At 43.4% G+C, this 25,124-nt stretch overlaps 1 long non-coding RNA gene across 1 annotated transcript in view; it reads right to left on the reverse strand.

Moving 5' to 3' along the window:
• The window catches only part of LOC147112859 (uncharacterized), a 32,920-nt gene extending 10,663 nt beyond the window's left edge, over positions 1 to 22,257 (reverse strand). The window contains exons 1-2 of the long non-coding RNA XR_015079578.1: positions 21,930 to 22,257; positions 2,037 to 2,165 (exon numbers count right to left, since the gene is read on the reverse strand). This is a non-coding gene — a long non-coding RNA (uncharacterized LOC147112859). The remainder of the gene's footprint in view (positions 1 to 2,036; positions 2,166 to 21,929) is intronic.
• Between the last annotated feature and the right edge of the window lie 2,867 nt (positions 22,258 to 25,124).

Raw genomic sequence — 25,124 nt, forward strand, 5'->3', positions numbered from 1 at the left:
CTAGTAGGGTGTACCTGTTGATCGTTTGACTATAGTCGATCACCATCCGTTTCTTCTCACTACCCCTTACCACTACCACTTGGGCGCGCCACGGGCTGTTGCTGCGTTCAATAATGCGCTCTTTCAGGAGCCTGTCTACCTCGGTCGCGATAAACCGCCTGTCCTCCCAGCTGTACCTCCTGCTTTTGGTCGCTATTGGCCGGCAGTTAGGGGTAAGGTTCGCGAATAGCGAAGGCGGCTTTACCTTCAGGGTAGCCAGACCGCACACTGTGAGGGGCGGCTGGGACCCACCGTACTTGAGCGTGATGCTTTGGTGGTTGCACTGGAAATCCAGGCCCAAGATCACGCTCGCACATAGGTTCTTCATGATTAATACTTTAAAATTATCATATACAGTTCCGTTAACGCACAATTGTACCGTGCAGTAACCCAGAATGGTCGATGTCTGGGTTTTGTCAGCCATAGAGATGGTACCCTGAGTAGGGACCACCTTTAGGGAGAGTTGTTGTGCCAGTTCTGGGTGGATAAAGCTCTCCGTGCTTCCACTGTCAATTAAGCATTTAACCCGGCACCCGTTTACCTCGATGTCCACCATTGATCTGGATAGCGGGTGCGGCCTGGTCTGGTCCACTGTGACCGATGCCACTGTAGGGCCCTGATCGATACAAGATGGCGTCCACGCTGTCTGCTCACAAGATGGCGGACCCCACGAGGTCGGGCAAGATGGCGTCCAAGATGGCCGCTCCCACGGCGCACACGCGGCGGTGGCGGGTTTTCCGGCGGGGTTCCCTCTGCACACCTTCCCGAAGTGCCCCTTCTTACCGCACTTAAAGCAGGTGGTGCCTTTCGCCGGGCACAGGTTTCTGGTGTGCTTTGGCTGCCCGCAGAAGTAACAGTTGGGTCCCTGACGCGTCGCGGCTGTCGTAGGGCTTCTGGGGGGAGAGCGGGGCCCAGCCGGTGTCGGGCTGTCGGGCGGGGAAGATGCCTTCCAAGATGGCGGCGCCCTCGGTGCACACGTGGCGGCGTGGATGGCGCGGGCTGAAGAGTAGGCGTCCGAGTTTCTCTGGGCCACATCCAGGGATCGCGCGTGTCCGCAGCCTGTTTCAGGTCCAACCCCGTTTTTTCCAGCAGTCTTTGCCGGATGTAAGTGGAGCTGAGGCCTGTGATGAAGGCATCGCGAACAAGCTCGTCAGTGTACACCGCGGCTTTTACATCTCGGCACTTGCAGTCTTTGCCAAGCATTTTCAGGGTGCTTAGGAACTCCTGCAGCCACACCCAATTGCACAGCAACAGATCGAGGAAGGCAAGTAATATGAAGTAAAACTTACCTGAACCTACTCCTGAATTTTGCCGGTTAACCGAGATTTCCGGTTATTTAGGTGCCAGTAAATCGAACGTTTCCTGTAAAGCAGTTTACTTAATTACACTTCCATCAACGTTATTGTGTGCTTTCTGAGACTTTCCATACATTTACAAATACTGAGCATCCCTGGAAATCTGTTTCACATGGGTGCGATTACAAAGGGATGCCCTGCATACTCAAACATTGGGAAATGGTGTGAAGGATTCCCCACTCACAAATTGATATCTCCATGACCTTTCTACTTGTTTGAGAATGGGCACTTAAAAACCAGCATTCCCACCACCCCCCCCGCCCCAAAGAAATTGTGCATGTGCAGAGTCAGCAGAGGCATGGAGTTACTAATCATGCCCACTTTACCAATCGCGATAGCCTGATTATGAGTTGGGCGGACCCAATTGGAAAATTTGGTACCCTCAAGAATATATTCTGTAATTGTATATTTATCCAGCTGATAGAACCTTGTTCTGTAGGGTAGGTAATGCCTTGGTTAATTCAATCATCACCAAGCTGCTCCCTCCCCCGGCGGCGTTGCTTGGCTCAGGCTCCAGTCACCGCCCGCTGGCCCCAGCTTGCAGGCCCCAGCTTGCAGGCCCCGAGCTTGCAGGCCCAAGCAGCGACTGTGACTTCTCTTCCACAGCCTCACTAACAAGAAGGTGTGCGGCGAAGGACTTACCTGGTCCCGGAGCTTGAGGAAAACCATGGCCCCAGCGGCGTGGGTTGGTACTGGGCAGGGTAGCCGAGAGCGGACAGGCCGTGGACCCCCTGGAAAGTTGCTACGGACCCCAGTTTGAGAAGCACTGGTCTAGAAATACATAGAAATTACAACACAGAAATATGCCACTTGGCCCAAGTAGTTCAGGTCAGCATTTACACTCCATGTGAGCAAATATCACATTTACCCACCCATATCCTTCAACCACTTATCTTTCATCCACCTACCCATTCTAATCTTGAATGTTAATGTAGTTTCTGCCTCAACCATTAACTCTGCAAGTGAATTCCACAGCCCATAACTCTCTGTGTGACGAAGATTCTCCCGCTCTTTGTTCTAAATCACTTACATTTAACTTTGTATCTTGTTCTTGACTTCACACCTACGGGAAACAATCTGTTTCCATCTACCCTGTCTCATTCTTTTAAAATTTTAAACGCACTGGATTTGAAATTTAATTTCAGTGGGGTGGGGGGAGTGGGGGGCGACGGTAAAACAGGCGGCAGCTTATCAGCTGCTCCTTATACACCCCAGACGATTTTCCTTTCCATTGAAGTCGGGCAGAGTGTACAACAGGCGGCTGACCTGCTACTGCCCATTTTTCACCCCCAATGAATTTGAATTTCACTCCCATTAACTCCATGTGGGATGATTTCTGCTGTGTGCTAGGTGTAGTAAACTTGTAAATACTTTTATAATGGTCCTGTTTACAATTGTGCTACACCTAGTGCACAGAGTTCTCTATCCCCATATTCTGATAGCTGAACAGATCCAGGTCCTTTGGGTTTTGTTACACTGTCAACAGAAATTTAAGCTACCCAATCATTAAAGATCAGCCATAATCACAAATAAGCACCAAAACAGCAGCAAATAAAGCTCTTGACCTCTACAGTTAACCACATGATTAGCTAAGAAACACTGGATGCTTAATTGAAGGAACAGTCGGTTCTTTCTGGATTTATGGACTAGATTGGGCCAAGTGGCCCTCGTCATCTGGATCGATCTTGTGCATGGATGGAATTCACTTATTCTGCACCGGTTATAATGAAGATGCCAAGTACTCCTAATGGTTACCTACTTCTCGGCACAGGTGACCCCAGGCCCAAGGAGAACCAGAACAATACACTGCACCAAGATTCTCCACGGCCACAGCAAGTGCAGAGGGAGTGGTATCTCCATCCACACATCTGTACACATCACCATCATAATAGTAATCACCTGGCACAAATGATGTGATATTCTTCTAATGTACAGTAGAAGAATTAGGAAAGTTAAAATATCTGTGGTGAGACTCACTAATGAGCAATTGAATAATATTAATTAAATTTAGGATACATTCTAATGAACATTTGGTCATGAACGGTGAGATTTAAAAAATAATTCTAATAGTTTATATGGTATGCATGGAATTTCTACATAGTATGTGCGAAATTACTTTCCAGTGAATTTGTTGTAATGTTATTGCGTATGATTATAATCTCATCCTGTGAGTGACTTTTAACATTATATTCCCTGGAACACCTTGAAAATTACAGGAAGCCATGGAACTTTCACGAGAATAAACTGTGATTCCCCCTTCCCTTCACCCCACACACACAAAGTATGCATTATATCAGGGATTCTCAACCGGGGGTCCATGCTTCCCGAGGGGTCCGCGAGAAGCTTTCAGGGGGTTCACCAGTTGGTTTGTCCCATCAATATATAGGGGTACTACTGGTGTTTATGGCAAAAACATCAGTAGACTCCCCTGTATATTGAGACAAGTGGAATCGTCTCAGCACTACAGAGACTGTGCATTCGCAATCAATTCAGGTTCTTACTGTTGGGCACCATTTGTTAGGTTAGACAAGACCCTTTGTGCGTCACTGACTTTTACAGCAGTATTTATCTCGGTAAGCTTTTTTTTAATCCAGCCCTATTTGCTTCCAGGTTCATAAACCACTCACCACTTTTAACTATTAAATAAAATAGTGGGAGTTATAACTTCTCTTCCATGGGATTAAAACCTGAGTTGGGGGCGTGGAAATCTGTGATTAGTCCGTGTTGCATGGGCCGAGGTAGTGTGAGCCTTCCTTTCAACCCTTTTCTTTCCCCACGTGTGGAGCCACCCTGTCGGTTGGAAGCCACTCGCGTGTTTGAAAAGTGACCATTTTTTCCCTGGTGTTTGAGATGGGGAGGGGATGCTGTCAATGGAGAGAGTGCACATGCCACGTGGCCTTGGAGGAGGTGGACCGGAATAAAAGACTTTCCAGTCTCTTGGCCTGTGGCAAGGCTGTAATAACCAGGATGCGGTGTAACTCTCTCCTTCAATGTCTTCAGTCTGAGTTAATAAAATTGCTGAAGGCATTATCACGATTTTTATTTCTCACCAGCAACAAGTTTCATTTAAGTAAGTAACATAAAACTAAGAACATAAGAAGTAGGAGCAGGAGTAGGCCATTTGGCTCTTCGAGCCTGCTCTGCCATTCAATAAGATCATGGCTGATGTTTTACCTCATCTCCACTTTCCTGCACTATCCCCATATCCCTTGATTCCCTTAATATTCAAAATCTATCGATCTCTGTCTTGAATATAGTTAATGACTGAGCCTCCACAGCCCTCTGGGGTAGTGAATTCCAAAGATTCACCAACCTCTGAATGAAGACATTTCTCCTCATCTCAGTCCTAAATGGCTGGCCCCTTATTCTGAGACTGTGACCCCTGGTTCTAGACTCCCCAGCCAGGGGAAACATCCTCCTTGCATCTAGCTGCCCTGGCCATAGGTTTAAAGTAACATACCTATTACATACACAACACTACCCTATCAAGCCCTGTAAGAATTTTGTATGTTTCAATGAGATCACCTCACATTCTTCTAAACTCCAGAGAATATAGGTCTAGTCTACTCAATCTCTCCTCATAGAACAATCCCCCAACCCAAGAATCAGTCTGGTGAACCTTTGTTGCACTCCCTCTATGACAAGTATATCCTTCCTTAGGTAAGGAGACCAAAACTGTACACAGTACTCCAGGTGTGGTCTCACCAGGGCCCTATATAATTGCAGTAAGACGTCTTTACTCTTATACTCAAATCCTCTTGTAATAAAGGCCAACATACCATTTGCTTTCCTAATTGCTTGCTGTACCTGCATGTTAACTTTCAGTGATTCATGTACAAGGGTATCCAGGTCCCTCTGGACACCAACATTTCCCAATCTCTCACGATTTAAAAAATACTCTGCTTTTCTATTTTTCCTACCAAAGTGGATAACTTCACATTTCTCCACATTATATTCTATTTGCCATGTTCTTGCCCATTCACTTAGCCTTTCTATATCCCCTTGAAGCCTCCTTGCATCCTTCTCACAACTTACATTCCCATCCAGCTTTGTATCATCAGCAAACTTGGATATATTACATTTGGTCCCCTCATCCAAATCATTGATGTAGATTGTGAATAGCTGAGGCCCAAGCACTGATCCTTGTGGTACCCCACTAGTTACAGCCTGCCAATCCAAAAATGACCCATTTATTCCTACTCTCTGTTTTCTGTCTGTTAATCAATCCTCAATCCATGCTAGTGTATTGCCCCCAATCCCATGAGCCCTAATTTTGTTTAATAACCTCTTGTGTGGCACCATATTGAATGCCTTCTGAAAATCCAAATACACCACATCCACTGGTTCCCCCTTATCTATTATGCTAGTTACAACCTCAAAAAACTCTAACAGATTTATCAAACATGATGATTTCCCTTTCATACATCCATGTTGACTCTGCCCAATCCTATTCCCAGAAATTCCGTTGGCAGCCCTCCTGCGGGCGGAGGGCTGCGATTTAGAAAAATCTCCGCCTGGACCGGAGGATTCCCGGGAGGTGCAGAATTCCATTGCTGTGCCCCTTCAAACTGCCGGTGTGCAGGGCACGCGTATCCCAGGGGATCAGGTAGTTCGCAGCATCCCTGGGATCACGTGGGCCATGGGGAGCCAATCAGAGCAGGGAATCTCCATTCATTGATTTGACAGGAAGACCTGTCAAATCTATGAATAGAGATCACCCTCAAAACATAATTAAAACTTCAAATAATTTTTTTTTTAAATCACATTTTTAAAATGACTATAAATTATATAAATTAACTATTTTAAACAAAAATTTAAATTTTTGAAAAAATAATTAAAGTTTTTAACAGGGCTAAAAATAAACTTACCTTTCTTTAAAGTATTTTAAAATGATAAATCAGTGGAATTTTTTTTTTTTTACTTTCTTCAACTGTTAGCCTGGTAAAAGCAAGCCTTGCGCCTGCTTTTCTAGACACAGCTGTTTCCGACTTACCTGGACTGAAGCAACTGTGAAAAAAACGGAAGTTTCAGCTGTACGCGCTGCCTATCCGGCGCAGGCGTTTGACCTGTGAAGCCCTTTCTTCACAGAACGGAAGTTCTGGTTTCCAGCACATGCGCAGTGCATGCCTAAAACCGGCACTTCCGTTGGCCCTACGGCTGGGTACACAGCACGTACACACCCATAGGGAACAGAGTTTATGGGCCATTATTATTTTCTAAGTACCTTGTTACCACGTCCTTAATAATAGATTCTAGCATTTTCCCTACTATTGAAGTCAGGCTAACTGGTCTGTAGTTCCCTGTTTTCTCTCTTAAATAGTGGGGTTACATTTGCTATCTTCCAATCCGCAGGAACCGTTCTAGAATCTATGGAATTTTGGAAAATGACAACCAATGTATCCACGATCTCTATAGCCACCTCTTTCAAAACCCTAGGATGTAGGCCAGCTGGTCCAGGGGATTTATCGGCATTCAGTCCCATTAATTTCTCCAGTACTATTTTTTTACTAATACTAATTTCTTTCAGTTCCTCATTCTCGCTAGAGCCTTGGTTCTCCACTATTTCCGGGAAGTTTTTTGTGTCTTCTTCCATGATGACAGACACAAAGGCCATGATTTTGCAAATGGATGCGACTTGGGAGCGGGTCAGCTGGTTTCCGGGTTCCAGTCCCACCCCCAACTGCATCTGGCCAACGGACATGATTTTATGTCAATTGGCCTTGTCAAACCCGCCAGCCAATTAAGAGGAAGCCAGTCAGATGACATCATTTGATGACGCATCAGCTGACAGTTTTCTTAAAGGGACCACGCACAATTTTTCTTTGACAGCTCATTTCTCAGTGTTTGACAGCATTGAGGTACTGCAGACACTGACAATGACTGTTCACAGGTGAGCTCTTGCACCCAGGCTCTCCAGTGACTCCCTCCTTAGGCTAGAATAGATGGCAGCTGCAGGTGAGGTTACAGAAGCAATCTGCCACTGGTGAGAGAGGTTCTTCCAATGAGGTGGGACTAGACAGCCAATTCAAAACTTGTTACCTACAGAAAAGTGTAAATGCATTAAAATGATTTTCCCAACATTTCTTTACCTCTGAAACTCACCAGTGCACCATTGGATCCTTCACCCCACTTCTGCAGCTGCCAACAATGCAGAAACATTACAGCAGACTCACAACACGCTGCACTTACCTGGTGAGGTATCCGGATGTCAGGGAAATTGAAAAAGAGCCTATTAACAAGTATCAAGTACCTGTTAACAACCAGGTAAGTGACTATAATCCTCTTCCCACCGCTAGGGGTCGGGTCCACGTGCAAATCATGGACCCGACACTTGGGAAGATTGATTGGAGGCGGGTTGACAGGGGGTTTCCTGCCCGCTGTCAATCTTTGCGATTTTGACAGCGGTCCCGCCTCCAATCCCGCACTCTGAGGACCGGCAAAATTCTGGCCAAAGAATTTGTTTAATTTAACAACAGAAAATGCTGGAAAAACTCAGCAGGTCAGGCAACATCCGTGGAGAGAAATTTGAGTTGACGTTTCGGGTCGAACCCGAAACGTCAACTCAAATTTCTCTCCACGGATGTTGCCTGACCTACTGAGTTTTTCCAGCATTTTCTGTTGTTATTTCGGATTTCCAACATCTGCAGTATTTTGCTATTGTATTTGTTTAATTTCTCTTCCATTTCCTTATTCCCCATTATAATTTCTCCTGTCTCAGCCTGTAAGGGACTCACATTTACTTTCGCTAATCTTTTCCTTTTTACATACCTATAGAAGCTTTTACAGTCTGTTTTTAAAATACTAATAAATATATATGCTTAATTGTATAACTAATTTTTATACAGAAAAAATACTTGTGTTGTGTTATGGGGGTCCATGGAATTGTTATAACATGGGAGGGGGGCTTCGGGAGCATAAAGGTTGGGAATCCCAGCATTATATATTATTATTGTAATCTTGTAGGTGCCAGTGAACTGGTTACAGACAGTATCTCAGGGTTTCGGTGACTTTCTAAACTACTCATGCTCCATCATCATTTGAACCTTCCAATTAGGTCACAGTCTTGTAATTCATTCTTAGGAATGTATTATTCTATATCTGTGGTCAGGCGTTAGTCATTAAAGAATTGTTTATAGAAAAACACTAATTAGTGGGTGGTTAGGTAACATTTCTTTGGAGTGTTGATATTTATGTTACTTTGTTTTATTCCTATATTTGCATATCTATACCATTAAGCATGTAGGAGCCGATAATGCAGTTCCAGCACAGTGCCAGCAGGACATGCACCAACATTGAAGTAAGTTAACCTTGCGTTATAATTAAAGAAAGAACTTCATTTATATAGTGCCTTACATTACCTCAGGACATCCCAAAGCGCTTCACAGCCAATTAATTACTTTTGAAGTGTCGTCACTTTGTAATGTAGGAAACGCGATAACCAAATTTCACACAAGGTCCCGTATAATAACAGCTTTGGACACCTATGCAGTTAGTTCAGGCTCTGAGCCTGGTAGCAGTGTGCACCTCATTATATCACTCTTTAATCTTGCCCTTTGGTACGTCAATAGAGTAAGCTACCATGACAACAGTGGGTAGGCTTGGTTCTCCATCAGCTATCCATCCAGTCTTCAGTGCCCTTTAAATAATAGTGAAACCATGGATTGCAAAAAAAAGAGTGAATCATGGTATAACAACAGAAAATGCTGGAAACACTCAGCAAGTCAGGCAGCATCCATGGAAAGAGATTTCCAGCATCCGCAGTATTTTGCTATTGTATTAGTGAATCATGGTAGTTGCCAGCATAGCAGACATTAATATGAATGATTCGATAACCGTGGGGCTCCTGACTGGTTCCGGCGGGCGCCTCAGCCACTGAACTGTAGTGAGCAGTTAAAATGCTGGCCAGCGGGATTCCAGCAGGAACGGGTTGATAAGGTAGAATCATCCATCTTAAAGCACCCCCCTCCCCATCCATTTCCCATGGGTGGGGTGAGTTAAAGATGACCCTCAAGTTTAAAAAAAATCTTTCTTTAAAAAGAAAAAACTAAAACTAATAAATTAATTAAACAAAAGGTGAGACTTTTCATGATCTGCACCTGGGCACAATGAAAATTGGGTAGATTCATTTAAATGGAAGGAAAATTGGGCTGGTTACTTTACCCGTCCAAGTTTTCATTATTCACGACACCTGGGCGATCCAGTGTGTTAATATTTCCTTTTTGCAGAGCACAGATTTCAGCCTATTCTAGTGGCAAATGCAAAAGTGTTTCTCAGTCACACCTTTAGTTTAAGCAATCAAATTCTGCAATGCAAATGGTTGTATCCAGGAGGTATCAACATAGTGGACTGCAAAAGGGAGGAAGAGGCGAATTACTAACCAGAAGTTCTCTGGGTTCCTGGGGGTGAATTTCCACGGGGGTTCCCACTTGTCCGTCATAACATCAGCAGAAGAAGTGCAATGTTTACACCATTTGTTCCTAGTTTCCACAGTTCTCCTGCCGAAGTCATGGCAGGCAAGAGGGAGAACTCCAGAGAAATTCACCTCCTTAATTAAACGAAAGCATTTTTTTAAAAATGCAATCAAGTAGTTAACTGGATTATTCTGTACAATAGGAAAGTGTGGCCTATATACTTGCTGTTTTTTTTTTGGTAACATTGGAGATGGAGAAGATTTGAAAATGGGTCATAAACTAGTTACCCACAAGGAAAGTAGAGGCTTCCCCTACCCCGGGTTTCACCACCTCCCCCGACCACCAGTCCCCCCTATACCTCTTCCCAACCACTTACCTGAGTGCCGGGGGCTGTTCCTTTGGATCCCCAGTGACCCGGTTCAGGCAGGAGACTGGCGGGGCGAATACAAATGAGGCTTGGGAGTTAAAATCTCACTCCGACATTGTAGTATTAATAAACGCATGTCAGCTGTGGCTCAGTGGGTAGCACTCTCGCCTCTGTGGATTCAAACCTCACTTCTGCTGATGTCTGGACAGTTCTATGTCTGTCTCATCCCCCCACCCGAAGTTACAATTGGGTCTAATCTATCACATTGTGTCAAACAAATTCAAACTCTTTGAGACAGAGGAATCTCTAATAACCAGGAAATACGGATTCATAATGATAAGTGACTGTGATTAATGTTATAAGCCTTTCAGTGGAAAGCATTTTGCTCTAAAGAACAAATTTGACTTAAAATTACCCTGTTAGTGTGGAATAGAATGAGGGAGAGGTAGAAAAAAGTGTTAGGCAAGAACTTCCATAAGGTGGTAAAAGCGAAGATTCAATTTGATGCCTAAAATTTCAAATGGTTTCATTGCCAATAATTTAACTTCAGGCACTTTTTTGTTGGCATACTTTGCTCATGCCAATGCCAACTCACTTCAAGAAAATAATCAGCATCTCTGCCATTTGCAAAATGTTCCAGCCTTGTCAAAATGTTTCCTGGAATTTATTTCATATTTATTTTAACATTACAAATTATAAAGTGATATGTAAACACAGACTTACATTTTCTACATTGCTCCTGGATATATTTGTAGACTATGTTTATGAAATATTCCTCAGGTCATATGATGTTACACAAAATGAAATATATTTTGAAGTAAGTGTGTTTTGTAGTTTGCTAATCCAGCTCATTATATTTAAAAGGAAATTGGCTTTTAACTATAATGTCACATTAAAATAAGCATTTCAAAATCACGAGTGTGCAGTTAAATTTATTTTTTGCAAATATGACATAAATCAGACATAATATGAGGAAATCCTTACATAAGAATATTCTTGATATAAGGAAATCCTGACTTAGTGTTGGTATTGCCATTCTTTTTGTAAGCAGTCAAGCACAACTGGTTTGAAGAAATGAACTTTTTCATCCCAACCCATTGCATAGGAGGGGATTTCAGTGTAGTTCACAACGGATTAACTTTTACAATGTGGAATGTTTCCTGCTACTTTTTTTTAAGAAAACATGTTTTCCATTAAACAACAGCTGAAACAATAACAATGCTCAAAATATGTGTAATGCTAGATATTATCAATAAAATTCAAGGATTATATGGAACGACAGCACATTTCTTAATTCACAACACCCTCTGAAGAATTTTTTAAAAATCTGATCCTTACATTTTGTTTCAGTTTTTGCACAAAAATTCTACTGCAGCCTTCAGTGTTAAAACCAAATAATTCAGAAATGTCTAAAGACGATGAAGTGGTAAGAAACACATACCTATTGAGATCTTCATTTTGTGTCTACATTAGGCTACAGGGATTCTAGCTCATGGTATCTGGCTAAGACAGGTAAAATGACATTGTAGTATTAATATTTTATTTTAGATTTCCAGCATCCTCTGTATTTTGCTTCTGTATTGTAGTATTAATAAATGCGTGTCCGCTGTGGCTCAGTGGCAGCACTCTTGCCTCTGAATCAGATGAGTGTGGGTTCAAACCCCACTCTAGAGATTTATAGTACAAAATCTAGGCTGACACTTCAGTCCAGTGCTATACTGTCTTTCATGCAGTCTGCCCTCTCAGGTGGATGTAAAAGATCCCAAGACACTATTTTGAAGAAGAGCAGGGGAAGTTCTGCCTGGTGTCCTGGCTAATATTTATCACTCAACCAACATCACTAAAAACAGATTATCTGGTCATTATCACATTGCTGTTTGTGTGATCTTGTTGTGGGAATAATGGCTGCTGCATTTCTTGTGTTTGTCTGTCTGTGTTGCTTTTACACTGGTTGATGCCCATCAGAGAGACGTGTAGGCCCTTGCTTTGAAGTTCAGCCTTCGACAGGAATCCACCTCAGTGCTTTCCCACGAAATGTGAGATCTTTAAACAAACATACCGTAAGGCTTTGTTAATTGTCTGTATCCAATCGGTTGGCTCAATTTATTAAGTAAACCTTTCTTTAGAAGAATGTCACAATCCGCCTTCATCATCACAAGCTAACTACTTTTTTAAAGCATTTTCCTAACACATAGAAATTAAAAACCAAGTACCATTTGGACCATGATTTAACTGACAATTTCATATTTTTGAGGTCAACCAATCCAAGATTGACTACTGGATCTGACAATAAATATGCTCTGACTACAGCAACGTGTAAATATTATGGTAAGTGATTGGAGTGAAATACAGACATGGGGGTCATTGTCATCATTGGTGGGGCGGAAAACTGGCGGTATCAGATTGGCTGCCCGTTATACACCACAGCCAAAGTGGGTGCGAAGTCGTCAGAGTGGCTGCTCCACCTGTTGGCGTGAGGCCCGAACCAAATTTGGGTTTGGGCCTCATTTAAATGTCTTGAGCGAGCTGTGGGCGATAAATGGGTGCCCCTCTGCAGCTCACCAGTTGTAGGAGGACGGGAAATTGGTCAGCTCCTACACTGATCCTGCCAGTAGGTTTGGAGGGGAAAGCGATTGCGGAGGGCCTCAAATGGGCCAGCAGCAGGCTGGAGGTTTTTGGTGTGCCCAGGAGGGCGATTTTTTGGGCGGCCTCCAAATTTCCCTTCCGTTGCTTAGGCCACTCAAGGCCTGATAGACCTAGGCGGAGAGGGCATGCTGCATAGATTACCCATTTGTACCTGAATTTTGCAATTGGAGTCCTACAACCTTATTTACATATTTAAGTAAAAATTAAGCCTGTTTGAGGCTCACCCATTTATAGGCCCACCTGAATATTGCATCAGGAGGTCATTGGGTATCAAAGGGGTGGGTGCTATGCCCCCCTGATTTGCAATTGCTGGCCGTTCATGTTCCAGGAGCAGAACGGGCAGCCGTGAATTCAATTTCTCCCCGCTAGAACTTTAAAGTATGTGATTCGAGCTCAGCAACAACAGTAATCTTGCTGAATGCTTGATAGCATATTAACTACAAATCAGTTACATCTGCATTTGAGGTATCACCTTCTCAGCTGATTTTGGGACACAGTTATTGCAAAAATGACTTTTTCATCAGTATTCTGTTTTTGCTATGAACATGCATGTTATACTTGGTTTTCCCTGTTTTTACTTGAATCAGGACATTTAAGTGGTTGTAACTACAAATCTTTTTTTTATCTCTAATTATTTTATGAACACCACTGATATAATGGGCAGCCATCTATACCATACATCACAGATGCAATCGGGAACAGTAGCATAGTGGTTATATTACTGGACCAGAGGCCTGGACTAATGATCCGGAGGCATGAGTTCATAATCCCACTGGGGAATTTAAATTCAGTTAATTAAATAAATCTGGAATAAAAAAGCTAGTAACTACCTGGTTCACTAATGTCCTTTAGGGAAGGAAATCTGCTGTCCTTACCTGGTCTGGTCTGGCCTATATGTGACTCCAGACCCACAGCAATATGATTGACTCTTAACTGCCCTCTGAAATAGCCTAGCAAGCCACTCAGTTGTACCAAACTGCTACAAAGAACCATCACCACACAGACTGCAGTGGTTCAAGAAGGTGGCTCACCACCACCTTCTCAAGGGCAAGTAGTGATGGGCAATAAATGCTGGCCTTGCCACGAACAAATAAAAAAAATACCAGTGGGAGAGGGATGAAGAGGGAAATATTCCGCACCATTCTTTTGGAATGGTAAATGTCTCTCTCTCCAAATTGGATCTGATGCCCCCCAACCCGACACTTTACTTGTGACTGCACATTTACCACATCCAAGACAGACAGGTTGATTCAATTACAAGGCCACAGACCTTAATACCATGATTCCTGTTTAATCACAGTTTTGTTTGTGCAACAGGAATAACTAAAGATTTGAAACCAAGCCAAAGAAAAGTTTAAGTTGCAAATGTGGTGAGCAGAAAACTGAAAAGTTAAGAATAGTAAGGATTATTTATTCCTAGAATTGAAGTTTGGAGAAGGGGAGAACAATTTCAGGGACAAAATATGGAGGAGGTATGGCGTGGGTGGGGTTTCTCAAAATACACAGATTGGCAGGAGGAATCTCAATAAAAAAGCATGCGCTGTATTTTGAATGCTGGATTTTGACTGCTGGCACCAAACAAAATTAGAGGGTACATTGCTGAGGATTCTTCCCTGAGAAACTCCTGCAATAATGCCTGCAGGCTACGATGATTGACCTCCAACACCCACGATCTCTGACGTTGTGCCCTGTATGACTCCAGCCATTGGAGGGTTTTCTCCTTGACCCCACAGACTTCAGTTATGCTAGGGCTCCTTAATACCATACTTGGTTGAATGCTGCCTTGATGTTGAGGGAAGCTATTCTCATCACTCCTCTTGGATACAGCTCTTGTATTCATGACTGGATCAAGGCTGTGACAAGGTCTGGAGCTAAGTGGTTCTGATGGAACCCAAACTGAATGTCAGTGAGCATGTTTGTGGATAGAACATACCTGGACAATTTTCCACATTGCCAGGCAAATGGCAGTGTCATTGCTGTACTCGCATAGTTTGGCTGGGGGGTGGGGGTTTAATTCTGGTACTTCTTTCTGCATCCATAAACATTTAGGCTGATGCAAAAACAGGTTGCTATTGTAAAACAAAATGCTGCATTTTTTGGCAAATTTGCCTGCTTTTATTATCTTTGTTTTCATTGCAGCATAAAAGTGGTATATTTAAAAAGTAGTTTACAGTGCAATTTTCATCTTTGTCATATTTGATGCAGTCTTTAATTAAATTGTACAATGTAGAAGAACTTGCATTTATATAGTGCATTCATGATCGCACGGTGTCCCAAAGCACTTTATAGCCAATGAAGTACTTTTGAAGTGTCGTCACTGTTGTAATGTATGAAATGCAGCAGCCAATTTGCGCACAGCAAGGTCCCACAAACAAGATAATGACCAGATAATCTGTTTTAGTGATGTTGGTTGAGGGATAAATATTGCCAGGACATTGGGGACAACTCCTCTACTCTTCTTTGAAATAGTGCCACGGGATCTTTTACATCCACCTGAGAGAGCAGACGGGATCTCCAACAGTGCAGTACTCCCTTAGTACTGCATTGAAGCATCAGCCTAGATTTTGTGCTCAAGTCTCTGGTGTGGGATTTGAACGCACGACCTTCTGACTCAGAGGCGAGAGTGGTACCACTGAGCCAAGTTATATGTTTATGGATGTGCATCAATTTATGCATCAATTTCTGAAATGTTGATTTTTAATTTGCATAGTAAAGAAAATATAAGTGTTATATCACAGAAAATGGTGGTCATGCATTGCCTTTTCTCTAATGCCGATCAAACTGCTGTGTATTTCCAACACTTTCTGTTTTGATTTCAGATTTTTGTCATTCCTGTTTTTCTTTGTATCTCCCCAAAATATAATTGATGTCATCAGGAATGATGTTTTCTTCTATTCACTAATTGAACATGAAATGGTGTTTATGGCAGTGGAAGTATGTGGTGCCATGCTTCATGGCAGTTTTCCAAACTACACTGTTTTTGGCTATTTTTTTTCTAGGTTTCTGGATGAATGTTATATTCCTTAAGTCTTTGTATCAGGTTATCCTTAAAAATTTAGACTCTGGCCCAGATTGGTTCAAACCCAGACCAAATTGAACTCTCTTCTCTCTGTTATTGTAAGGGAAATGAACATGGGCAGTCTCAATCCAAGCTCTAGTGGACATGGGCCTAGCACACATGTTATCCTTAATGCGGCATCAATTGGCAGTTTCACTTGGAGAAGCTACAGGATGGTTAATGTGGAAAATGGAAAGAAACATCACACTGGTGCAATGGGTGGTGCTCTTTTCAGGTTGAGGCTGGGGAACTCGTTGTTGGGGAACAGTAAATAGTCACCATGCACACACTGGAACCACAGCAGATTGAAACATTACAATTTTTTCTGTATCCTGACATAGTGACATACAAAGCAGATGTATAGCCTGCTGCTTTCTGTTCATAATACGTCACTGACCCAGAACCCAGAAGTAAGGCAAGTGGAGTGTGTTTCAGTGGGAGAACTTCTGGATAATAGTGATCATAATATAATTAGGTTTAAAGTAGTTATGGAAAGAGACAAAGAAATGTAAATGGTGAAAATACCCAACTGGAAGAAAGCCAATTTCAGTGATTTGAGAAGGGATCTCGCACGGATGCACTGGAAACAAAGATTGGCCAGGAAAACTGTAAATTAACAATAGCAGGCCTTCAAGGCGGAGATAGTTTGGGTACAAACCAAGCATGTTACCATAAGGAGGAAAGATTGGGCATCCAAAGCTAGGGACCCTACTGCATACTTCTCTCCAGTCAGAAAAACATCCGCTCACCACTATTCTCTGTCTCCTATCCCTTAGCCAATTACGTACCCAGGTTACCACCATCCCTTTAATACTATGTGCTTCTATTTTCCGAATAAGTCTATTATGTGGTACTTTATTAAATGCCTTTTGAAAGTCCACATATACAACATCTACTGTACTACCTTCATCAACCCTCTCTGTTTTTTGAACAAATAACTCAAGCAGGTTGGTCAGACACAATTTGCCTTTAACAAATCTGTGCTGGCTGTCCCTTAGTAACCCATACTTCTCCAAGTGAGAATTAATTTTATCCTTGACAATGGTCTCCAATAGTTTACTCACAATGACGTTAGACTGATTGGCCTGGAGTTACCAGGTTTATCACTCTCCCTTTTTTTGAACAGAGGTGTAACTTCTGAAATTCTCCAGTCCCCTGGCACCACTGCCATATCCAGGGAGCATTGAAAGATTGTGGTCAGAGCTTCTGCTATCTCCACCCTAGTTTATCTCAGCAACCTAGGATGCATCCCAACTGGACCGGGTGATGTGTTAACTTTGAGTGTTGCCAACCTATTTAGCATCTCCTTTTTATCCTATCCAATATCTCTACTCCCCCTCCTCTATTGCAACATTAACTTCATCCTCTTCTTTTATGAAGACAGATGCAAAGTATTCGTTCAGTATCTCAGTTATGCCCTCACCACCACGAGATTTCCTTTTTTTGTCTCTAATCGTCCACGCCATTCCTTTAACTATCCTTTTACTTTTTACATGTTTATAAAAGATTTTTGTGTTCTCTTTTATGTTGCCCGCTAATCTTTTCTCATACTCTCGCTTTGCCCTTCTTTTTTCATTTTTCAATTTTCCACTGCATTTTCTGTATTCTGCCTGGTTTTCGACTGTATTCTGTACCTGGCATTTGTCACAAACCTCCTTTTTCTGTTTTATTTTAATCTCTATTTCCTTTGTCATCCAGGGAGCTCTAGCTTTGGATGCCCCTTCTTTCCTCCTTACAGGAACATGCTTGGTTTGTACCATGATGTACCCTCGCCAATGACTCCATCACCTCCCTGGCCACTTTTTTAGGTTGAATCAGACTGTTCACAACCTTGCTGTCCTGTTCCACCCCGAACTGAGGTTCTGACTTCATGTCCTCGCAAAGACTGCCTACTTCCACTGCTGTAACATTGCCCGCTTCCATCCCTACTTCAGCCTATCTGCTGCTGAAACTATCAATTATGCCACTGTCACTTCGAGACTTGATTACTTCAACTCTTTCTTGGGCAGCCTCCCATCATACACCCTCCATAACCTTCAGCTCGTCCAAAACTCTGCTGTCCATATCGTATCCCACACAAAGTCATGCATGCCCATCAGAACTGTCCTTGGGGTTGACCTACATTAACACCTGGTACAGCAACACTTCAAATTTAAAATTCTCAACCTTGTGATAAATCCCTTCTCACCCCTTCCAATCTGTAACCGCCTCCAGTTACCAAGCCTTACAACCCTTCCCCATGTACTCTCCATTCCTCTGACTGCAGCCTCATGAGCATCCCACTCTCTTTGCCCTACCATTAATGACCACTCTGGAATTCCCTCCCTCAAGCCCTCTCCTCTTTAAAACCTACCTTAATACCCAACTCTTTCACCAAGCTTTCGTCACCCATTGTATAACTCCTTCTTTGGCTCGGTGTCTGCTTACACTGAGATGTTTATTTACATGAGACACAATACGCCTCTAGCCAAGCTGTTCCAGTACAGCTACAACACAGGCATCTATCTGACAATGTGGAAAACTGCCCAGGTATGTCCTGTCCACAAAATGCAGGACAAATCCAATCCGGCCAATTATCACCCCAACAGTCTACTCTCAATCATCAGCAAAGTGATGGAATGTGTCGTTGACAGTGCTATCAAGCGGCACTTACTCACCAATAACCTACTCACTGATGCCCAGTTTGTTTTTGGCTAAGACCACTTGGCTCCCGACCTCAATACAGCCTTGGTCCAAACATGGACAAAGGAGCTGAATTCCAGAGGTGAGGTGAGAGTGACAGCCCTTGACATCAAGGCAGCATTTGACTGAGTGTGGCATCAAGGAGCTCTAGTAAAACTGAAGTCAATGGGAATTGGGGGGGGAAATCTCCACTGGCTGGAATCATACCTAGCACAAAGGAAAATGGTTGTGGTGGTTGAAGGTCCATCATCACAGCCCCAGGACATCGCTGCAGCAGTTCCTCAGGGCAGTGTCCTAGGCCCAATCATCATCAGCTGCTTCATCAATGACCTTCCCTCCAACATAAGGTCAGAAATGGGGATGTTCGCTGATGACTGCACAGTGTTCAGTGCCATTCACAATTCTTCAGATAATGAAGCAGTCCATGCCCGCATGCAATAAGACCTGGACAACATTCAGGCTTGGGCTGATAAGTGGCAGGTAACATTCGTGCCACGCAATTGCCAGGCAATGACTATCTGCAAGTGAGAATCTAACCAAGGCCCCTTGACATTCAACGGCATTACCATCACCAAATCCCCCACCATCAACATCCTGGGGGTCACCATTGACCAGAAACTTAACTGGACCAGCCACATAAATACTGTGGCAACAAGAGCAGGTCAAAGACTAGGTATTCTGCAGCAAGTGTCTCACCTCCTGACTCCACAAAGCCTTTCCACCATCTATAAGGCACAAGTAAGGGGTGTGATGGAATACTCTCCACTTGCCTGGATGAGTGCAGCTCCAACAACACTCAAGAAGCTCAACAACATCCAGGACAAAGCAGCCTGCTTGATTGGCACCCCATCCACCACCGGCATACCGTGGCTACAGTGTGTACCATCTACAAGATGCACTGCAGCAACTCGCCAAGGCTTCTTCGGCAGCACACCTCCCAAACCCGTGACCTCTTCCACCTAGAAGGACAAGGGCAGCAGGCGCATGGGAACACCACCACCTCCAAGTTCCCCTCCAAGTCACACACCATCCCGACTTACAAGTATATCGCTGATCCTTCATCGTCGCTAGGCCAAAATCCTGGAACTCCCTACCTAACAGCACTGTGGGAGTACCTTCACCACACGGACTGCAGTGGTTCAAGAAGGCAGCTCACCACTACCTTCTCAAGGGCAGTTAGGGATGGGCAATAAATGCTGGCCTTGCCTGCGATGCCCACATCACATGAACGAATAAAAAAAACAGTCCTGCTCTTTTTGAGTAGTGCCATGGATCTTTTACATTCACTTGAGAGGTCAAGCGGGCCTCGGTTTAATGTCTCAATCAAAAATGGCACCATCAACAATGCCATCTCTTAGTACTGCATTGAGGTGTCAACCTTGATTTTGTGCTCAAGACCTAGAGTGGCGCAAGTACTCAGAATTATCTTGACTCAGATGCAGCACCATGGTTTGTATATTGACTTTGAATCAATAGAATTTGTAACTTATAATGCGATTCAATTAGCAGTTTAAATTCACGTTATCAAAAAAATGCCATCTAAACCAGTACATACACAACCTAACCGACGTATAATAATACCATACCCTTCCAATCGTATTATTTTAGCACCGCAGATTGCTGGAAATGCTAATCGATAACGGCGTGGCGATGTCAAAGGTGGAGCTGGGACCTCGTGAGCATCGGGTCCAATGGTCTATCTCCTTAACTAATTAAATTAAAGGATAAAGGTACAGAGCAAAGATGGAGAAGGAAATAGGGTGAATTAGAGTCAAATTAGATACAAGAAGTAAAGAGGGAAAGAAAGAGTGGATTAAGAGGGAGAGAAAAGAGACAGAAATGAAAGGTTGGAAAAAAATGTAAAAATGTTCAATTTAAAAATCCTCCAGGAAATGTTCTCTTTAAAGTTCCATTGTTGTGCGTGGCCTGTTTCTTCAAGACACGGTACCTTTCAATTTTTTGCGCGATATTTGAGAGCTTGTGAGCGGCCTGCGCGGTACCTTCAAGATTGCTGCGCGCCCGCGCACAGGTGCAGCTTAGAGGGAACACTGCCTCTAGGAACAATTTACTACCTGCGGAAGTGATACTCCACACTTTTGTTGTTCCCTTTCTGGGCCTTCCGGGTTGAGTGGCATGTCAGGACTATAGATCACATCATTAACAGGACCCTTACAACATTAATTACCAGCCCTAAATGACTACGGCGAGATTCATTTGTATTAACGGCGCAAATCCAATTTCAGGACACACAGTGGAGAGGCTCATGGTGAGATGGTCATTTTTTTTAGATCTTAGCAAGGCTCATGGCGAAGCGGCGCAAATCGCCCAGCAATTTGTGCAGAATCGGAAATCATGGCGTATCTCTCTCTTCTTCGCCATACATTGCTGGGTTTTTACGCACAATTATTTTTTCAGCAATTTCTGGGCCTTTAAGTAAACAGTATGTAATTCTATGTAATACACCTGAGTAAGTTCAATGGATCGGAATTTGGCGGGGTTTCCTTTTATATCTCTGGGCAGTAATTCGTGTTGACAAGGTTTAGCAATATTTTATTAAATTTAAACGTTTCTCACTGTCTGTTGACGCTGTTTCCTTGGTGCTTTTAAAGGCTGGTGAAATTCAAACCACACAACGGGCTTTCTGTCCAAAATTACAGACTTCACACCAAATGAATGGGAGTTTTAATTTTACTTTAATGATTTCTATTCAGTGAACCTGTAATGCATTCGCAGACATCTCATTTTACTCTTACTCATTAAGAAATGTCAGCCCGGGCTTATCTCTCTTTATATTTGTACTAAGTATAAAGGGGACAATAATAAGCACATTTTATTTATTGTTTAAGCACATTAATACCATCTGGTTGCCTTCGCAACACACATAACATCATCGGGCACCCGCGCATGAATCGCTGGATAATTTGCTGACTTTTTTTTTAATTTCATTTTTAGCTCAGCTGTATGTTTGAATGTTGTGCATTTTGACAGTAAAATTTTAGCCGACGATGTCCACTGAATCGCAATTTTTAGTTTCGAAAATATCACTCCCAAATCATACTTAACTACCCTCTCTCCCAAAACCCCCCATCAAAAAAACCCCCAAAGAGAATATGCTTCTTCTAAGTCTACTATTCCGCTCATAACCTCTGCTACAGGTACAGCTGAAGGGAATTGGGGCTCTGAACAATGACAGCATTAGAAGATCATTTGAACGACTTGAAATCGATCCCGCGGGCACGTATGCAAATAGTGAAACGTAAACGGACAGCACGGCATCGATCGGTCAGTTTCAACAAGCACATGTTCCGGTGTTAACGTAAAGTGGGGAAGAATAACAATGGAAAATCAAAATTAGACAAAGATATTCTCACCTTCAACATCTCCCCACTCCGAAAAGCGAATCAATAAAATATTTCCAAATGTTCTTTTAATTTTCCAACGTGATCATTAGTGTTAATAGTAATTTTTTTCAAACCCGCTTCTTTTGCATTACTCAGCAAGCTAACCAAGACGATTAGTTTGAGATGACAAGTGTCTCAGTTGACCAACTTCATGGATTGTGCGCATCGAAGAGACGCGCGAAACCTTTGCACACTGCTGGCATCTCGGCACACTTAATGATATTTCACATTTTGGAGGATGGAAGACTGAATTAACCAGGGCCTAAAGCAAATGGCATATTTAAAAGAAATTAATCACACGTACCACTTACTGAACCAGGCTCCCAAATCTGAGACCTCTATTAATATATTTAAAGGCTTGTTCTAAATCAATGTAACTTTTGCGTTTTAAAGCCCTGCTAAAACTTGTCCTGTGGGAAGGACTTGCGGCAGCTGGCTTCATAGTGCCTTCATTGTTGGTAGCTGCTGACCTTTCAGCACATGGACTGTTGACGTTGCCAATAACCCAACTTCTATCGGATGTTGTGCATTAATGGAGTCAAAGACATTGAAAGTATCGCTTGAATTCGGTGCTGCTGTTTTCAGCAAGGAGAGTGTAATGCTCCAAAAATTTTATTTTATGTCATTGGACTTTATCTAAGCTTAATGTCTTACTCGTCTTATACACTTATGCGAAATGTCCGAGATCTCTATCCATTTCTCCCCATTTCCATGCTGATTAAGCAACAAAGTTACTGGAGTCACTCTCTGGGTTATAAATAAATGACGGAGTATGTAAAGATGACACCTTTTGTAAGACTAGCCGTTGTATTATAGAGGCTGTCTTTAAAGCATCAGATAGCTACTGTTCAGTTGAGGAATATAATATCATTGGATTCACCCTGATGGTCATAAATAAAATATAGAGTGAGCAAATATGACACCTTCTGTTAAACTTGCCTTTTGTATTATACAAGTTAAAGTACTAAACCACTTTGCCACCTGGAGAAGAGCCCGCTGATTCTCCCCATTTAAACTGAAACACTGCACCAGCTTCAGTTGAATTGAACCGAGGTCCATTCTACAAGCACTTGCATGCGCCTCAGGTCTGTCCCAAATCCAACTTCAGTGTGATATACTGACCTCTCAACCTAAGCAGCGGACCAGGCGTCGTATTGGAACCTGACTGCTTATACTAGGGGAGCACAAGGAACAACGGTTCCGGGGCTCCAAAGTACAACGGGACAGCAGTGGTCCAGTGATAGGCTTGTGGCCGCCAAACTCGAAGACTTGATGGACCTCTTAGCAAGCCTCATTACATCGACTGGTTTCTCGTAATTTGGGTGGATGTAGTCTTGAGGGGACACTGTCTACATGAAAAAAATCTTTTAGTTTATAATCATGACTAATATCAATTATGCGTAAACATATTTTGTAAGAAGTCAGTAACGTGGCATAGGGCTTTCCTCTCCTCCCCCCAAAAATATTTGTCGAACACACTTTTAAAAAATTTGTTTATGGGATGTGAGCGTCGCTGGCAAGGCCAGCATTTATTGCCCATCTTTAATTGCCCTTGAGAAGGTGGTGGTGAGCCGTCTTCTTGAACCGCTGCAGTCTGTGTGGTGAAGGTACTCCCACAGTGCTGTTAGGGAGGGAGTCCAGGATTTTGATCCAGTGACAATGAAAGAACGGCGATATACTTCCAAATCAGGATGGTGTGTAACTTGGAGGGGAACTTGCAGATGATGGTGTTCCCATGCGCCTGCTGCCCTTGTCCTTCTAGGTGGTAGAGGTCTCGGGTTTGGGAGGTGCTGCCGAAGAAGCCTTGGCGAGTTGCTGCAGTGCATCTTGTAGATGGTACACACTGCAGCCACGGTACACCGGTGGTGGAGGGAGTGAATGTTTAAGGTGGTGGATGGGGTGCCAATCAAGCGGGCTGCTTTGTCCTGGATGGTGTCGAGCTTCTTGAGTGTTGTTGGAGCTGCACTCATCCAGGCAAGTGAAGAGTATTCCATCACACTCCTTACTTGTGCCTTGTAGATGGTGGAAAGGCTTTGGGGAGTCAGGAGGTGAGACACTCGCTGCAGAATACCCAGCCTTTGACCTGCTCTTGTTGCCACAGAATTTATGTGGCTGGTCTAGTTGAGTTTCTGGTCAATGGTGACCCACCCCCCAGGATGTTGATGGTGGGGGATTCGGAGATGGTAATATCATTGAATGTCAAGGGGCGGTGGTTAGAATCTCACTTGTTGGAGATAGTCATTGCCTGGCATTTTCATGGCATGAATGTTACTTGCCACTTAACAGCCAAAGCCTGAATGTCATCCAGGTCTTGCTGCATGCGGGCATGGACTGCTTCATTATCTGAGGAGTTGTGAATGACACTGGACACTCTGCAGTCATCAGCAAACATCCCCACTTCTGACCTTATGATGGAGGGAAGGTCATTTATGAAGCAGTTGAAGATGGTTGTGCCAAGGACACTGCCCTGAGGAACTCTTGCAGCGATGTCCTGGGGCTGTGATGATTGGCCTCTAACCACCGCAACCATCTTCCTTTGTGCTAGGTATGACTCCAGCCAGTGGAGAGTTTTCCCCTCGATTCCCATTGACTTCAGTTTTACTAGGGCTCCTTGATGACAAACCTGGTCAAATGCTGCCTTGATGTCAAGCGCAGTCACTCTCTGGAATTCAGCTCTTTTGTCCATGTTTGGACCAAGGCTTTAATGAGGTCGGGAGCTGAGTGGTCTTAGCAGAACCCAAACTGGGCATCAGTGAGCAGGTAATTGGTGAGTAAGTGCCGCTTGATAGCACTATCGAAGACACCTTACATCTCATTGCTGATGATTGAGAGTAGACTGATGGGCCGGTAATTGGCCGGATTGGATTTGTCCTGCTTTTTGTGGACAGGACATACCTGGGCAGTTTTCCACATTGTCAGAGAGATGCCAGTGTTATAGCTGTACTGGAGCAGCTTGGCTATAGGTGCAGCTATTTCTGGAGCACAAGTCTTTAGCACGACAGCCGGGATGTTGTCGGGGCCCATAGTCTTTGCTGTATCTAATACTCAGCCGTTTCTTGATATCACATGAAGTGAATCAAATTGGCGAAAACTGGCTTCTGTGATGGTGGGAACCTCAGGAGGAGGCCAATATTGATCATCCCCTTGGCATTCTGGCTGAAGATG

The sequence above is a fragment of the Somniosus microcephalus genome, chromosome 9 (genome assembly GCF_052327205.1).
Source record: "Somniosus microcephalus isolate GS21.2 chromosome 9, FLI_Smic_1.0, whole genome shotgun sequence".
NCBI lineage: Eukaryota > Metazoa > Chordata > Chondrichthyes > Squaliformes > Somniosidae > Somniosus > Somniosus microcephalus.